This window comes from Amphiprion ocellaris, chromosome 17 (genome assembly GCF_022539595.1).
Source record: "Amphiprion ocellaris isolate individual 3 ecotype Okinawa chromosome 17, ASM2253959v1, whole genome shotgun sequence".
Classification (NCBI taxonomy): Eukaryota; Metazoa; Chordata; class Actinopteri; family Pomacentridae; genus Amphiprion; species Amphiprion ocellaris.
This window is the reverse complement of record NC_072782.1, coordinates 10,602,596-10,617,850: the sequence shown is the minus strand read 5'-3', so window position 1 is coordinate 10,617,850 and position 15,255 is coordinate 10,602,596. Positions and strand designations below refer to the sequence as shown.

Sequence of the window (15,255 nt, the reverse complement as noted above, 5' to 3'; positions counted from 1 at the left end):
ACCACAGGCCTGCTCATCAGAGGTAATAAAATATGAGGGCATAAGTCAGGCTGCATCCTAGGATTCTGGCAGGTGTTCAGGTCCTCCAGCATAAGCTTCTCCAAGGTAGCCAAACCAAAAGATCTGTCTTCGTCCTCCGTCCTATTTGTAAGGATTTTGAAACACTAAGGTTTAATGCCAAGAATGACTGATACTACAATCTCTATGCATGGGAAAAATACAACTTTTATTTTCAACACACTAAACAGCAACACTAAACTGCAGAGTTGTGCATCGTTGCTGGCCAATGACAACTTGTGCTGTTGAGGAGAAAAAGCAAGTTTTTTTTTTTTTTTTTTACACTGTGAGGCTTCAAACTTAATGCTTTGTCTGGAATTCCCAAGAAATAGAGTGTCTCCCGACGTCTTCACCACAGATATGGTCCGGCTAAGAAATATGCTGTCACAGAACGTCATGTTAGAAGATGGCAAACCCTTGAAGGCAGTCTCAAAAATCCAGTCAGAGAAAATCTCTCTGTGGCCCCAAAACCAGCTGCCTCCAAGAACTTGATAGGCGAGTGTGTGAGTGCATATGACTGGAATAGAGAGTGAAGAATGCCAACCACTTCAAATATTATTCAGCTGAATCCCCGGTTCATTTTGAGATGTGCTGCAGATCTTTGTTTTGGGCCAATAAACAATACAGATGCACATGCTTGTTACTTTATCTGCACATAGGAAACATGTTAAACCTGTGAATATATATATATATATATATATATATATATATATATATATATATATATATATATATATATATATAGAGAGAGAGAGAGAGAGAGAGAGAGAGAGAGAGAGAGAGAGAGAGAGAGAGAGAGAGAGAGAGAGAGAGAGAGATAGATATAGATATATAGACATAGACATAGATGGATAGATAGATAGAGAGATAGAATGGAGAATTCTGAATATATATAATGAAACTCTGAATATATATCATGAAACTGAATAAATGGAATGAAACTCTGAATATATATAATGAAAGTCTGAATATATGGAATGAAAGTCTGACAGAAACAGACAGAAAAGAAAACATGGAATGCCAATAAGCATTGTTTTTGGCAGTACAATGCCATAGCTATTGATGTAAGAACTTAAGTGATTTTGGTTATTATCAAGAAAACCATGGAAAATAGCTAAATATCAGCTCTGAAATTAAACTCTTATGAGCTATTCTTGTTATCATTATATTTGTCCAAACAAATGTACCTTTAGTTGTACCAGACATTAAAAAATGAACAACAAAACAAGGTGGTCTAATATTTTGTCCATGACTGTATATACGTAATTTTGGTTTAGATTTTTATGGTTTTGTTTTTTTTTTTTTTTTTACAGGGATTGTGAGCTAATGTGCATACTTAGCAAGCTTACACTTAGTAACACATTACATTAAAAAAAAAAAACTTTTATTGCTCTTGATTTAATTTGTTTGTCATTGCTCACAATCCCTGTAAAATTAAATAAATAAAAACAATCTAAACCAAAATTGGAAGAAATAGCTAAATAACATGTCCATGATGTGAATAAGGGATATGGAATTATGATTTTAATAAATTGGATCTATAACATGAAACAAATAGTGAAACACCTGTAAACCTACATTATACCTATATATATATGTATATATATATATATATATATATATATATATATATATATATATATATATATATATATATATATATATATCTGCACATGATCTTAATGAATGTAAGTGCTTCCTGTACTGTACATGTTAGTTGTCTTGGGTTTAGGTCCCACAAATATGTAAATGTAATGCGTAACCAATTAGTGATATGTACACAAATATGCAATACTGTCAAACACAGATAGAAGCTAGTGGAGAATGTGCTAATGAGACAATGTATTTGCAGAGTATAAGCCAGAAGACCATCGCTGACATGCCTTCCACATAAAACCCACAGCACGTTCACAGTTTAACCACGCCGGTTTGTGGGGGGCTGTTTGCTGCACAGATGTGTTTATCTCGTGCTCCTAATGAATCTCCAGGCAGAGTAGAAGCTGCAAGCCACACTGTTGCCCCCTTTGTCAATAGTATATTTTGCTCTTGATGAAAATTTCAAATCACCGAAAGGTAGTGTAACCAAATCTGCCGAACAAAGTTTTGAGGCAGATACTGAAAAGCAAATGTGAGTTTTGTACTTTGATGCAATTTGCTCAAACCTATTTTCCCTTTTCTAAGCCTGTGCTTCAAACAGTCACACTGCAACAATTCGCTCCACCGGTATTGAGTTGTGATTCATATGAGCCTACAGGTACTAGTTGTAGTTCCTTAGCATTCTGCAGCTGTAATTATTTCTGTATAGATGTCTCATATTTACTTGTGAAATATTAAAGTGCAGTCTTGCATACTGTCACGATTTTCCTGTTGGGTCTTTAAAAAAAAAATAAATAAAATTTACTTATTTAAACATAATGTGCCACTGTTTTGGTTAGCATTAACACACAAATGGATTTGTTTCACAAATCAGAAAATATTACTGGAAATACCACAATGAATCATGTTTTAAATTTCCTTTTCATTGAGGAGTTCAGATAGTGAGAGTTGATACTGTGCTACTGAGATCATTCTATAAGATCTTGGTGAAATTGACTCCTTTGCCAGTGTCTTCTTTATACCTGCACTGCCAGCTCCTGATACAAGTAGATCTGTTTTAATGTTTCGCTGTTAAAGGAATAATCTGTGGAAACATTACAAAATGCAACATTTATTACAATTTCTTTTCTATCTTTTGGACAGTTCTTCATTTATAGTAACTGTAATTCCAAAAACTCAAATGTATCTTGGATTTCTAAATTACTAGAACAGTTTGGAATGAAAGATATCCAGCTTATTTCAGCACGGTTGAACTCCTCCAAATATCACAACAGTGATTAAACATGATGAACATTTAATTAATATTCTAAAATGCAGTAAATATCATTTTCAATAGCAATGTAACTTCAAAAACAAGGACATCAAACTTTGGTTAATATAAAGGAGCAGAATTCACCAGAATACTGTTCAGGGTTAACAGCTTGTGATTGATGCTCGGGGTTTTTGAATCAGAGATAAAGTGAGCTTTCTTCATAAAATGGAAGTCTACAGGCATTTACCTTGGCTTCTTTGTAGATGAACTACAATGTCTTCAAAAGTTGTAAGAATATAAAAACATGACGGAGCGGAAGACTGATATGGTTTCTTTCATCCAATAGACTGTAATGGGGTGCTGTCAGAATGATTTCGTGTCAGGTTGTCACTCTGAACTCCACTCAAACGGACGCATTTGTACTTAAATGAAACATTGTTTGAGCAAGTGGAAGCCATTAAGCAAGAGTTAAATACTACAAATAATAAAACTTTTCACAGATGGCAACCTAATTAATGTGCTGCTCTCAGCAAAGCGCATTTCTCTTCCCAGATTTGCTTGTTAGCAGCCGCGGTGGAATGTCTGGTATTGTTTCTCTCACCTTGTGAGTCTGTCTGTTGTGTGAGAGTGTGTCTGTGCGATGGCAAAATGTGATCCTGGAGACACCAACTGTAGCAGCAAATGCAACAAAGACAGCTTTGAATATTTTGGCAGGTGTTTGTCTGTCTGAATGGCTGTGGACAGATTTTGACAGAGTGATGGTGTAGCAGCCATACAAGATGCAGTCATGACGCTTAACAGAGCAATCAAAATTAAGATCAAATTCGAAGGTGGATGTGATCTGAATGATAAGCGCTGATGTAATCAAGTAATAATATGGCATTACCTAATGAGAACTCCCGGGTTGGAATGTCAGCATGTTAAAAGACGTGACATTTTCTGATATCCTGCACATTCAGTCAACTGAGGTGAAAAATGCAAAAAAACGGATAAATCGTGCTTCATCAAACATAATAATCATTGACTTAATACTATTATATAACACCATGCATATACACACACACACAAGTCTGAGTCATAGAACAACAAAGAAGTAACAACTGAAATATCAACAACCACAATAATGCTTATTACAACTGCATAGCATACTCACATTCTAAAATAGCTGTTCAAGTGGGGCTCATTTCTAGCTATCAGTGGTTCTATTTGTTGGGGGATATTTGTCTGGGTTGACACTCCAGTATCTGTAGATACTGATCTGAGTACTGATTGAGAACTGTCGTAATAATTTAGTCATTATTACGGACTACTCGTGTGTTGAAAGATAAGATGGTCTGTAGTTGACTTTTAGACAAAACCATGCCTAACTAGGCCCAAAAGCTTCCACATCTAAAACCCACTGAGACTTTGTAAAGTTCCACCTCTAGATGATATTTTTTGTGCTTGAATACGATTTCTTGATGATTGGTTTAGCTTAGTAGAAGTTATTTAACTTATTTCGTCTTTCCTCAATTTTGCTTTAGATAAAGTCTGGCGGGCCAGATTCTAGTAATGAGACACACAAGTACATATTCATTTTCCTTATAAGCCACTTCTCTCTTGGAATACAAAATACCATATGATTTACATTCGTTTAACTTACTTCTACTATTGACTTGCAGAGAAAAGTCAAACTCTTGGAGTTTCTCCCTTTTAAACTAAGAATCTCCCCCCTTAGTTTATAATTATATTCATCTACTCCTATCACAATTTTCATTATAAAAAATAAATAGAGCTAGGAGTGATATTATCTGGATGAGGGCTTTTTCCATCTTTGTGGTCTCATCTCACACAAGTGTATAACATTTGGCTAATTAACCTTCTCCATTGACAAGCCTTCCGGGTAGGCAGGGTAGTCACTGCCTTGCATGGCTATCTGCAAAAAATGACATTGTTCAGGTAATGTTAATAGGGCCGCATTTGGTGCTTCTCAGAGCCCAGTAAAATGACTCAACATTGCTATCTTCTGAGCAGCTAGAGGCTGCACGAGGCATTCAGCCATAAACTAGCGCTCCCTGCGTGGGAGGCGCTAAGTTAGCCAGTTATACAGTAAGTCTGCATTTAATTTTATGTATATGTAAAATGGAAACTGCTACACCGAGTCTAATGTGGCTCTACCACACCAGTGCTGCACGTCTGTGTTTACACTCCCTCACTTGTCCATCATTTTAGTGGCGAGATGACACTGATGTTGCAGCTAAATCAATTTGCATGAGGTTCATTTGAGAGAAAACCTCAATGCCTGAAATTGGGGATCTTCAGTAAAGCAAGAGACTGAAAATTTTTCATACTTTTCTGTTCTGAAGGGTACAAAAGGAAGGACTGAAGAGACTGTTCTGTTTCCCATGTTTGTTCTTTGGTGGCATTCTGTATCAATTTTCAGCTCAAGCAGGTGTCTGGCTAATTAGACCTATCTTCTGGAAACCTTAAGCTTGTGCAAAGTAACTTCCCTGACAGATGCTCTGGCTCAGCTGTTAGATCAGCTGCCATCAAAAGGTCCTGAGCTCCAACTCAGCTGGCCAGCGTTTACGACACTCAGATTTAGTTACCCCTTTCACCAAGTGACGGAAATTACCATCTTTGGCAGCAGGAAGCAAACAATGAAAGTTATTGCTCAGCTTGATTCCAGAGCTATCGAGACAAGAACCCAAGTTATGAATGTTGTTATCTTAATTGAGTCAGATTTGAGCATCAGCAGCAACATGGAGGCTTGGTGCCAACTGGTTGAAAAAGCCTTTTATAGGATCCTTGATGCATATTAACACCACCTTTCAGCTAAATCAAGCTTATTTTTTTTCTAGAAAATGCACCCTTTCCTGCTTTTTAATCAATTCATAATAAGTTCTTATCATTTCACAAGAAAAATTATTCGTCTTTCATTTTGAAAAGGACACATTTATAAGAAAGACTACAAAAATTTCAGCAAAATCTGCTTCTTTTATATTTTTTATGAAATCGCCCCCGCACCAAAATATTGAAATGAGACACAGGTCAAAGACAGACTTAAGGTCAGACTTTTTAAACAACTTGGCTGAAGCAGGATCAGGGTCATGGCTGAATAACAATACAAATCCAATGCTGACTATTAGCACAAAACAGAATCTACCCATTGACCAGCTCAGCCTCTACACCAACCCACACACCATTTCTTATCTTTGCACTACAAACTAGACGGTGTCCTTCATTGGCACCAAATGTTCCTATAGCTTTGATGCTCATAATTACATCAGAATGGTGTATCTCATCCAGATGGAACTCAGTATTTAACACTGTGACACACAATATCCTTTGTAGATGACAGATATTGTTCTATATCGTGGGTCGTACCTGTTATTTGGCCAGTCGTTCTATATTGTATTAAAGCACATGTTGTTGTGACAATAAACCCATCTGTTGGCATCTGCCAGCTGCCTCCACCCAAACACGAGACAGTAACACATTTGCTTAAGAGCCGAAGCAGAATGTGCTAACTGCTGTGAAAATGAATGCAAACAATTCTCCGGTTGTAATGCATCTCAGTGCCGGCTCCCTGAAAGTGCCCCTAAATGATGGAGCCTTTAGCGAAATCAGATTTAGTCCTAATTGGATGACAGGCACGATGTGGCCTCCCCCAGGACAGAAATGCACATACATGGGGTGGGTGATATAACAAAGGCACATTACGCTATAATGTAATGGCCAGGAACAACAAATACGATCGTGAAAAGTTGTTGTTGGTACTATGTCAGGGAGGTGTTGATTCTGTGCTGGTAAATTAGGAGGCCAGAGTTTGGGGTGTTGACAAGCAAATGCAACAGTAAGTGTCCTTCATTCAGTGCTGGCATGAGTCTAATAACTGTCGCTGTTTATCTTTGTCACTATTCCTCTGCTTGGCACATTGTGTAGTGGTGGCGTCCAATGATCCAACAATAGAAATAATGGAAAAATGTTCTACAGGTTGTCCAGCAATGGCCCTCCAAAAACCCTGTCTCCTAGAAATTTCATTTAAATGGAACAAATTTGCTTTCTGAATAATGCTGTGGTGACAAATGCAATCACTGCCTGGATTATGCTCACAAGCAACACTTTTCCAGTGAAGCATCTGAATTGCATGGAGGTGTTCCAGGTGGATGGTGGCCATACAAAGCACAGGACTCCGGAGACTGTCGTTCACATCCCAACTCTCGTCTGTGATTTGGTTTGTTGAACAAAAGCAAAAGTTAAGTAAACATTTTGCTTTCAGTTAAATGTCAATAACCATGTTCTGCTTTGTGATTGAATTCCCTTATTATTATTATTATTATTATTATTGCAAGTCTGGGTAATTTTGCTGAAAACAGATGAAATATGCTGTCATAGTATTTTACGGATCCCAGATTTTGTGAATGTGCTCATTTGCTAAATCCAGGTAGGATTCATATTTTCCTCAGATGTACTCGCTATTGTAAAATGTATTTAAAAACAGAATTTCTAGGAAACAGGATGGCTCAAACTTTTGTGTAACATGCAAAAATAGTAAGGTACATTGATGCTAATGGGATTTCAACTTTATAAGTATCATTCATTTGCATTGCTTGAATAAGTTTAATTAGTGTAATTCAGTTTACTGAATCGACTCCTAAATATTGCAAGTAAGAATATTAGATATCCATTTCACATTCTGGGCAAACACATTTTATAGCTCAGATAGCACATCTGAAGCTTAAGAACTCTTAAACTGAGTTTGGGGAATCAGCTTTACAACCAAACAAACCTGCAACAACAAGGCCTTGAAAATTAACTAACTGAAAGTAATATAGCAATTGCCATTGTTTTTAATTACACTTGTGCTACGGTGAACCAAAGTGACATGTCTGGAAAAAGCCTATTGTGTAACAGCATTTCAGAAATTGAGTCAAGAAAGTGAAAAGTGTTACATGACCTTATTTTGCATCATTCATTTTGGATAAATGGGGCGTTTAAAGTGAAAATTAAAAAAATAAAACAAGCACAATGCACAAAAACAAATAAAGATGTTTATCCAATTAGCAAGCCAAGAATCATCCCTTTTTTCACTGTAAATTGGCAAAGCCTCTTAATTACCCACAGCTCAAATGGATTCTTAGTGAAATGGAAACACTAATAGGAGCTTCTGCTCTCACTCAGAGCACTAACCACTGGAGCCCTTTAAAGGGTCTCTATCTGAGGAATGTCCTGCTGCTTTCCCAGAAGGAAGATTCAGGCAATGTAGCCTGTCATGATCTTCAAACAGCAACAAAGACAGAAGCAGAAGGCCTAGTGGCACCCCATGATATCGCTTCTGAACACACGGCACGAGAAGCAGAAAAAAAAAAAAAAAAAAAACTCTTCAGTGGTGAGCTGGGGTGTTAGATAACACCTCACTTTTCACACAGGTACAAAACAGATGAGGCATCGTTAAGACCTGTCACTAATTTGCGTTTGTCAGCAGAAAATGAGGGTGATGTGGGGATAGTTAAAGCATTTGGCTGTCTTAAAAAAATTAAAGGTGAATTTATTCACTCTCCCTCCAGCACTGCTTAGGGATTCAAGGCAATATTTGATAATGGCATAGCTGGAGTGCTTGTCAAGTTATGTAATCAATTCTGAGTTTTCATCCCAGGGATATGTTGACCCCTGTTTGTGCATAATTGCGTGGCATTAGACGCACAATTCAGCATTTTCAAAAAGTACCTCTGCAGGGAAGGAGAAGAAAAAGCAAGCGAGACAAAAAGATTTAGAGAAAAACAAAAGCAGCTATTCACGCTAAGAATTATAACCTCGCCATACTTTTTTCCCTTCTTCCCAGAGAGTAATGATTTACCTCAAATAGACTGCCAACTTTTTCAACCTGTAGAAAAATGAAGGCAGCTTTCAAAGTAGCACTTATTTCCTGCCTTTCTTGTTGGAGCCTGTTTGGCTTTCTAACACCACTGATGGGCATAAGGAGGAGGAGGAAGGGCATCTGACTGGGCGCTGTTGCAGTCCATCGACTGTTTTCTTCAGATGGAAAGGTCAGAGGATACAGTGCGATGTGGCACCTGCTGAAGGTAATCATTAATAAGCCTGCTGTCCTGTCAGCCACTGGCTTTACCAGATGTGTGCAACTTAAAAGAGAGAAAAGGTGGCAGGAGTGTTCCTCACGTTATTGTAATACCGTTGGGCGCTAGTAAAGAGACAACTAGCAACGCAGAGGTGTAATTTGTGGCACAAGAAACTGTACTGCATTTGATAACTGCGATTTTGAATGTGTGATCTTGTGAGATAGAGCTACTGGATGCCACATGGCTTCTTGCCCACCTAGGAATGTCAAAAGCTTTATGTCAGGTTTCCAAGACAACCCTCTTTCATAAGGTAGATGATTGCCAAGGACAACCATTATTGTTTGAAACCAAGTTCTGTTGCAGTTATAATAGTATGCCATGTGCCTGCAAAGGTTAAAACATCAATTACAATGCTGCGGTTTAATAAGTGTTCACAATATCTCAGCAAAATTGTAATCATTTGAAACATCAATTATTTATTTTTTTCTGTTAGACAAGGGTATATAAAAATTCTCTTTTAGAATATGCACAGTTCAGTTTTTGGCTGTGTGGCCCTCTGTCTAACCTCTTTTTTTGCTGCTCTCCTGTCTACCTACTGCACTTCAACTGCAGCTTCATGCAAATACGTCCCCTGTCCTGCAGAGGAGAAAAGGTGGGAAACCAAATTGGATCGAATGTAATTCAGTTCACCAAGCAGGGAATGAATCGATAATGCTGAGAAATGGCTTTCGAAGGACTGAGTGCCCACCTTGGATAAGAGGTTTCTTCTGTTTACAGTGCAACCCGGGCCTGCATGCTTATGTATTTTACGACAGGTCAATCAAGAATCACAGTACCTTCTGCTTCATTCCTGCCATCTCTGCTTGTGAAGTTCGCTGTGCAGCACCTCAGAAAATGTTGTCCGTTTGGTGGTGTGATAAGTTGACTTGAACGGTCTTCCTACTGACTATACATTTGCATTCTCATCTTTGTGTAATGTATTCACTGACTATAGCAGAGCAGAAAGAAAAAGCGAGCTACCATTTGCATTTACACTCAAACTACTTACAAGCAACAATGTTTGTATACACAGACGCCTTACACAATAGCCTGCATATGCACTCAAAGTAAGAGTTTGTTAATGCATTATTTTCTCTCTCTCTCTCTCTCATTCTTTCTTTTTGCCAGTGTAAAACACCCACACCTACACACACCTACACTACAAATGGCATATACTAGATCACAGTGCATACAAATGATTATGTACCTAATCTAATTAACCTTTTTGTAATTTCTATCATCCAACCAACAAATGATCAAATAATACTGTATGTCATATTACTAGATAATAATGAGAACATAATGTTGCTTTGATTAGTTAAAAAATTTAATAAAATATGTTGGCGAAATCATTTGACCACAAATAAATAAATAAATAAATAAATAAATAAGATGAGGAGGAGGTAATCTGGAGGGGCCTTGGAGTCAAGCCATTACTATGCTGAGAAGGGGCCAGAAGAGATTGTTTGGGCACCCAAGAAATATTAAGCGAGTCTCAGTGCAGACAAAGCTTGAGGGACTGCAAAAGAGCACAATGAGATTTCACAGTAGGAGCTGAACGAAGAAACTACAGAGTAAGTAATGTTTACTCGGATAGTTGGCTTGAAAATGAATGGATAGATGGAGCATCCCAGCATTCATCAGGAGCATTTTTCTAGTCAAAGAACACTGAAATTTATCACATTTCTACTAGGCATACTTCTTGTAAATTTGCTGTCTCTTCATAGCTTCCCTTACTTTTGCAAACAAAAACTTTGGCTTTCATTTCTGAGAGTCAGCAGTGTTGGTAGTAAGGCATTACTGTAATCAAATTTCATTTGTCTGTAATGCAGTAATGTATCAAACTGCTGCTCCTAAATTCAGTAATCGCATTACAGTTAAGTTGCTGTTAGTACTTTTATTTTGATGTTGGTATATACAGCATACTGCCGGTGCCACCTTGATTCTCTTCAATGTGCAGTTGAGTTTAGTTCGAGCCATGAAATGTTTCTGTGAAGTGCTCTTTGGGCTGTTTTTTCTTTTACCAACTTAGCTGTTGGCTTTGTGGTAATACTTAAACAGCATAAAAGAACAATCTTGTGTGTGTCCTCAATATTAGGAGAGGAATTCGTGTTGATCTGTGAGTATATGTAAGGTTTTACATTATGCTGTTTACTGGCAGCTTTGTGACATGCATCTTAGGCAGTGTTGCACAGCAACACTGTCTAAGATGCATGTAAAGTAAAAAGTCATGTAACAAGTCTGAGGCTGCATATTTACTTTTATTGTTTTCTGTGAGCTTTTTTTAGATGAATGTTCAGTGTCTTCGAGTACTGCGATAAGTGTGGGGTACATTCACAAGAGGGTGAATAACTGATACACTGCTGCTGATGTCTAGACTATGGAGAAAGGAACTCGAGGACAAGATCCTTCATCACTTACCATCTTTTTAATGTCCTCCCCTCTTTCAAAAGACTGAAACGCATGAGATCCAAGACAGCCAGGCACTGCAGCTTCATCATAAGGCAACCTCCGAGGCTGAAACATGAAACCAGGGCAGAAATGAAAAAAAAATGCAGTTCTTTGAATGACCATACAGGCCCTGATGGTAAAAAATTACAGCTGAAATGAGCTGGTATAAATGTTTTGGCCTCTATAACTCATTTCCTTGTTCGTGAGAACTGTACAGGGATGAATTTGCATATGACTGACACATTTATATTGTCTTAAGGCTTAAAGTTATACATAATTAAGGTTGCGGCCACTCTTAGTGACAGGTGTGGGCTGTCAAAGAACAGTCCATGACCCAGAGACATTTTTACAGCCTGCCTCAGCTCCACTCATCTTCCACCTCTTTGCATATTTTAGGAATTGCCAGGAGTTAGATGGAGTCAGGCACAGCCAAGATGGCCATGGCCAGAGACACCACACCGGGCTTCTAACCAGCTCTTTGTCCATCTTTATAAACAGTCCATGAACTGCACTCACAAAGAGGGTGGATACCCTATTTACCCTCTTACAAAGAGGCTGGTGAAGAGTTCCGGAGCACCTGATCAGTATCTTACAAAGAGGATGGTAATGTGTTGTTTTTATTGTATCACTGTACAACACAGGTTATAATCAGCCCTTTAATCTAACAGGAAAAGAAAGGCAAAAAAAAAACAAAGAAAATGAGGGGAGAAAAATAATGAATATAGAGACTTCCTTTGAGGGCAAGAGGGGTTACTGAGTTGTTTCAAGAGTATGTAAATAATTGCAAGCTTCTACCATGGGTTTTGCAACCCAGCTGGTTGCTGATGGGAGATTTTGGACATATTTAGCCAATTATAAAGTTTCAGAAAACTGGAGCATCAACGTCAAAGGGGCACTAAATCTGGGGTTCCTTGTGGCCCACCACCTTAGTAGAACACTTTCTATGCTTTATTTCTTCAGCCATACTTTTGATAAGAGCAGTGAAAATATGTCAGTAATGTGTGAAAATCCTCAGAACAGAAACTCCTCTTAAGCGCTTAAGCTCTGTTTACTGGCATTGTGCAGTTAAAGGATGCTTAAAACAGGTGTCATGAGCAATCTAATGTTTAGTTAAACAGTAAGAACACCTAATTACGTTATATAAGGCAGGTGGACGTATAGTGCTATAATTTTACGGCTTTATGTTGGACCTTAGTTTAATTGCATTGTCTAAATGCCTGTGCAGACTCCATAGTTTGCCAGCTATCAAGCGACGCTATGGAAAGCGGCGTTCCATTAGCAGACCATTAGCATTTTGTTTGAACAGTTCCTGACGGTGTCTCTGCTTGATTCAGGATGGAAGTGCGAGGGGGAAAGAGAAACAGGAGGGGAAAAGGCAAGCAAATAGACAGGGGGACGTACAGAATAAGGGGGTAAAGGAAGACTGAGAGAAACAAAGACTGGTATTTCATCTTGTGACAGCCGCGACTCAAAGAGATAGAGATGGAATAGTCAAGCTGAGGGAGAGGAAGAGCTAAAAGATGCAAAGTGGGAGTTACAAAGATGTGGAAAATTGCTGGAGGGTTCAGGAGAGAGACAGTGGAAGAGTGGGCTGCAAAGAAGTGAAGGGAAGCAGAGTGGAGTGACAGAGGCAAAAAGAAATTACGGTATAGCAGCAGAAGGAGAGGAGGGTAGCTAAAACCCTGTACACTTTAAGAATGACTGGTAGAGGAGAGGCGTAATTAAAGTTCCATTAAGTGATATTAACATTAAATAAATGTCTGTGTAATTAAACTGTCTGCATAATGTAGAGAGGTTGCTTGTAGGCGACTGCCAGACCTACTGAGAATCAAGTCCTAGCTACTGTTATTGTTTGGGTCCTCCAGCCCATAATCAGACTTTGTGGTTGTTCCCTATTGCCTCTTATTGACTTTCTATATAGGCACCGTTTCCAGTAAATAAACTTAGACAGGCAGAGTGTCAGCTTCTTGTCCAGCGTGAAATAGCAAAGACAAAGAATGCAGAACACTCAGACATTTCTCTCATTAAACTGTGCAGGAAACCAGAACTTAAAGTTTTAAGGAAAATTTCTTTCTCTCTAGTGATGAAAAGGTCTTACAAATGGGCAGGAAAAAAAACTGTACAGGATTAGCAAGAGAGAGAGAGAAAGGAAAAACAAGAGTCAAAATAGATATTCTGTCACGGTTTGTGAGGATTTTGAACCCAAGTGTGAGAGCAACACAGACTGGCAATCACAGGCGTTTTACACAAAACACTCAAAAAATATAACCAAAAAAGCCAACTAAGGCCAGGACTCACACACGTGAGGAAGTGGGGAGGGAAGGCGGCTCCTGTGGGGGCAGCAGTCGGCACCTGGGGGAGCGAAGGCACCTGCAGCCAGGACGCCGCCGCGGCCTCTTCAGGGAGCGGGCCGGACGATCGGAGCAGTACGGGGCGGGGGGGAAGGATCGCTCTTCTCCCGGGGGAGCGCGGCTGCGGTGGCCTGGAACGGCAAGGGTCCACGTCCACTGTCTGGTGGACGGCAGGGGGGGAAGACGTGGGCTGCTCTGTCGGCTCAGTTCTGTCTCCAGCACGGAGATGGGAAGTGGAGGAGAATGACCCGGCGCTGCGTTGCAGGTGGAGGATGATGATTAGCTGCAGCTGCCCAGGTGCTGCAGCTGCAGCTCATTGTCTCATCAGCACCGTGACATAAACTATTCTTTATCAGAATCATATTACATTGAAAACGTTCATGCAAAGCTGTCTTATAATTCAGCATTAAACTAGGTTTTTTTTTTTTTTGAAAATTCATAATCTAGAAAATGGGCTGCACAGTGGAGTAGTGGTTAGCACTTTCGCCTTGCAGCGAGAAGATCCCTGGTTCGCGTCCCGGCTTTCCCGGGATCTTTCTGCATGGAGTTTGCATGTTCTCCCTGTGCATGTGTGGGTTCTCTCCGGGTACTCCGGCTTCCTCCCACAGTCCAAAAATATGCTGAGGTTAATTCATTATTCTAAATTGCCCGTAGGTGTGAATGTGAGAGTGATTGTTTGTCTCTGTATGTGGCCCTGCGACAGACTGGCGACTTGTCTGGATGGATAATCTAGAAAATGTTTGAGGTCGAATTCTGTCAATCTAAACAATACTTGCTCACTCTCCATGCATTTGTAATAATGAGTTTATTGCCGTTTAAGAGGTAAACCTAATTATTCTCTCCGTGTAGCCATGGTCATCTCTAATAGCACTTGAAAGCACTTATGACAGACACAAAGACAGATGTACCCAGTGACTCAAGTCACCAGAGCTGTGTTGCCCTGAGCAACACTGTCTGCTGTTCTCCTTTTCACCCATTGAAAGGCATCCATGACAAACAAGCATGTCCTACAGCATGGCTGAGACTGGCTAGCTGCCCTGCTTTCATGTATCCAAGCCTCAAGAAGAGGGAAAAATGGATAGAGAGAAAGTTGGGGATACTAACAAAGTTAGGCTGAAAGCAAAGGAGAGAAAGACACAAAGTAGGGATGAACGGGTGAAAACAAACAACAAACACATTCACTGGGGCTACAGGTCTCACAGAACAATGGATTGGAATTTAATGGGTTGGTCATACACACTTAATCTGATGCAGCATTGGCAGTGACCACAAGAGAGTCTGAGCTCAATTAGAACTGGTTTTGGGGCACTGATTTTCTGATAGATGGCTACTTAGAGGCCCTATACCTCCTGAATAAGAAACCCAGGGCAGTGTCTGGGGATGTTACATCAATGCAACTCACGTAACATTCTGAAAATTGAGGGGTGACTGGCAGTAGGAGGGAGCCGTG

At 39.4% G+C, this 15,255-nt stretch overlaps 1 long non-coding RNA gene across 1 annotated transcript; it reads right to left on the bottom strand.

Annotated features, from left to right (window-relative positions):
- Nucleotides 1-10,329: 10,329 nt before the first annotated feature.
- On the bottom strand, nucleotides 10,330-14,131 carry LOC129350963 (uncharacterized). Its single transcript, XR_008604564.1, has 3 exons — nucleotides 13,753-14,131; nucleotides 11,425-11,520; nucleotides 10,330-10,522 (listed from the first exon to the last, which is right to left on the bottom strand). It is a non-coding gene; the product is annotated as an uncharacterized LOC129350963 (long non-coding RNA).
- Nucleotides 14,132-15,255: the final 1,124 nt, after the last annotated feature.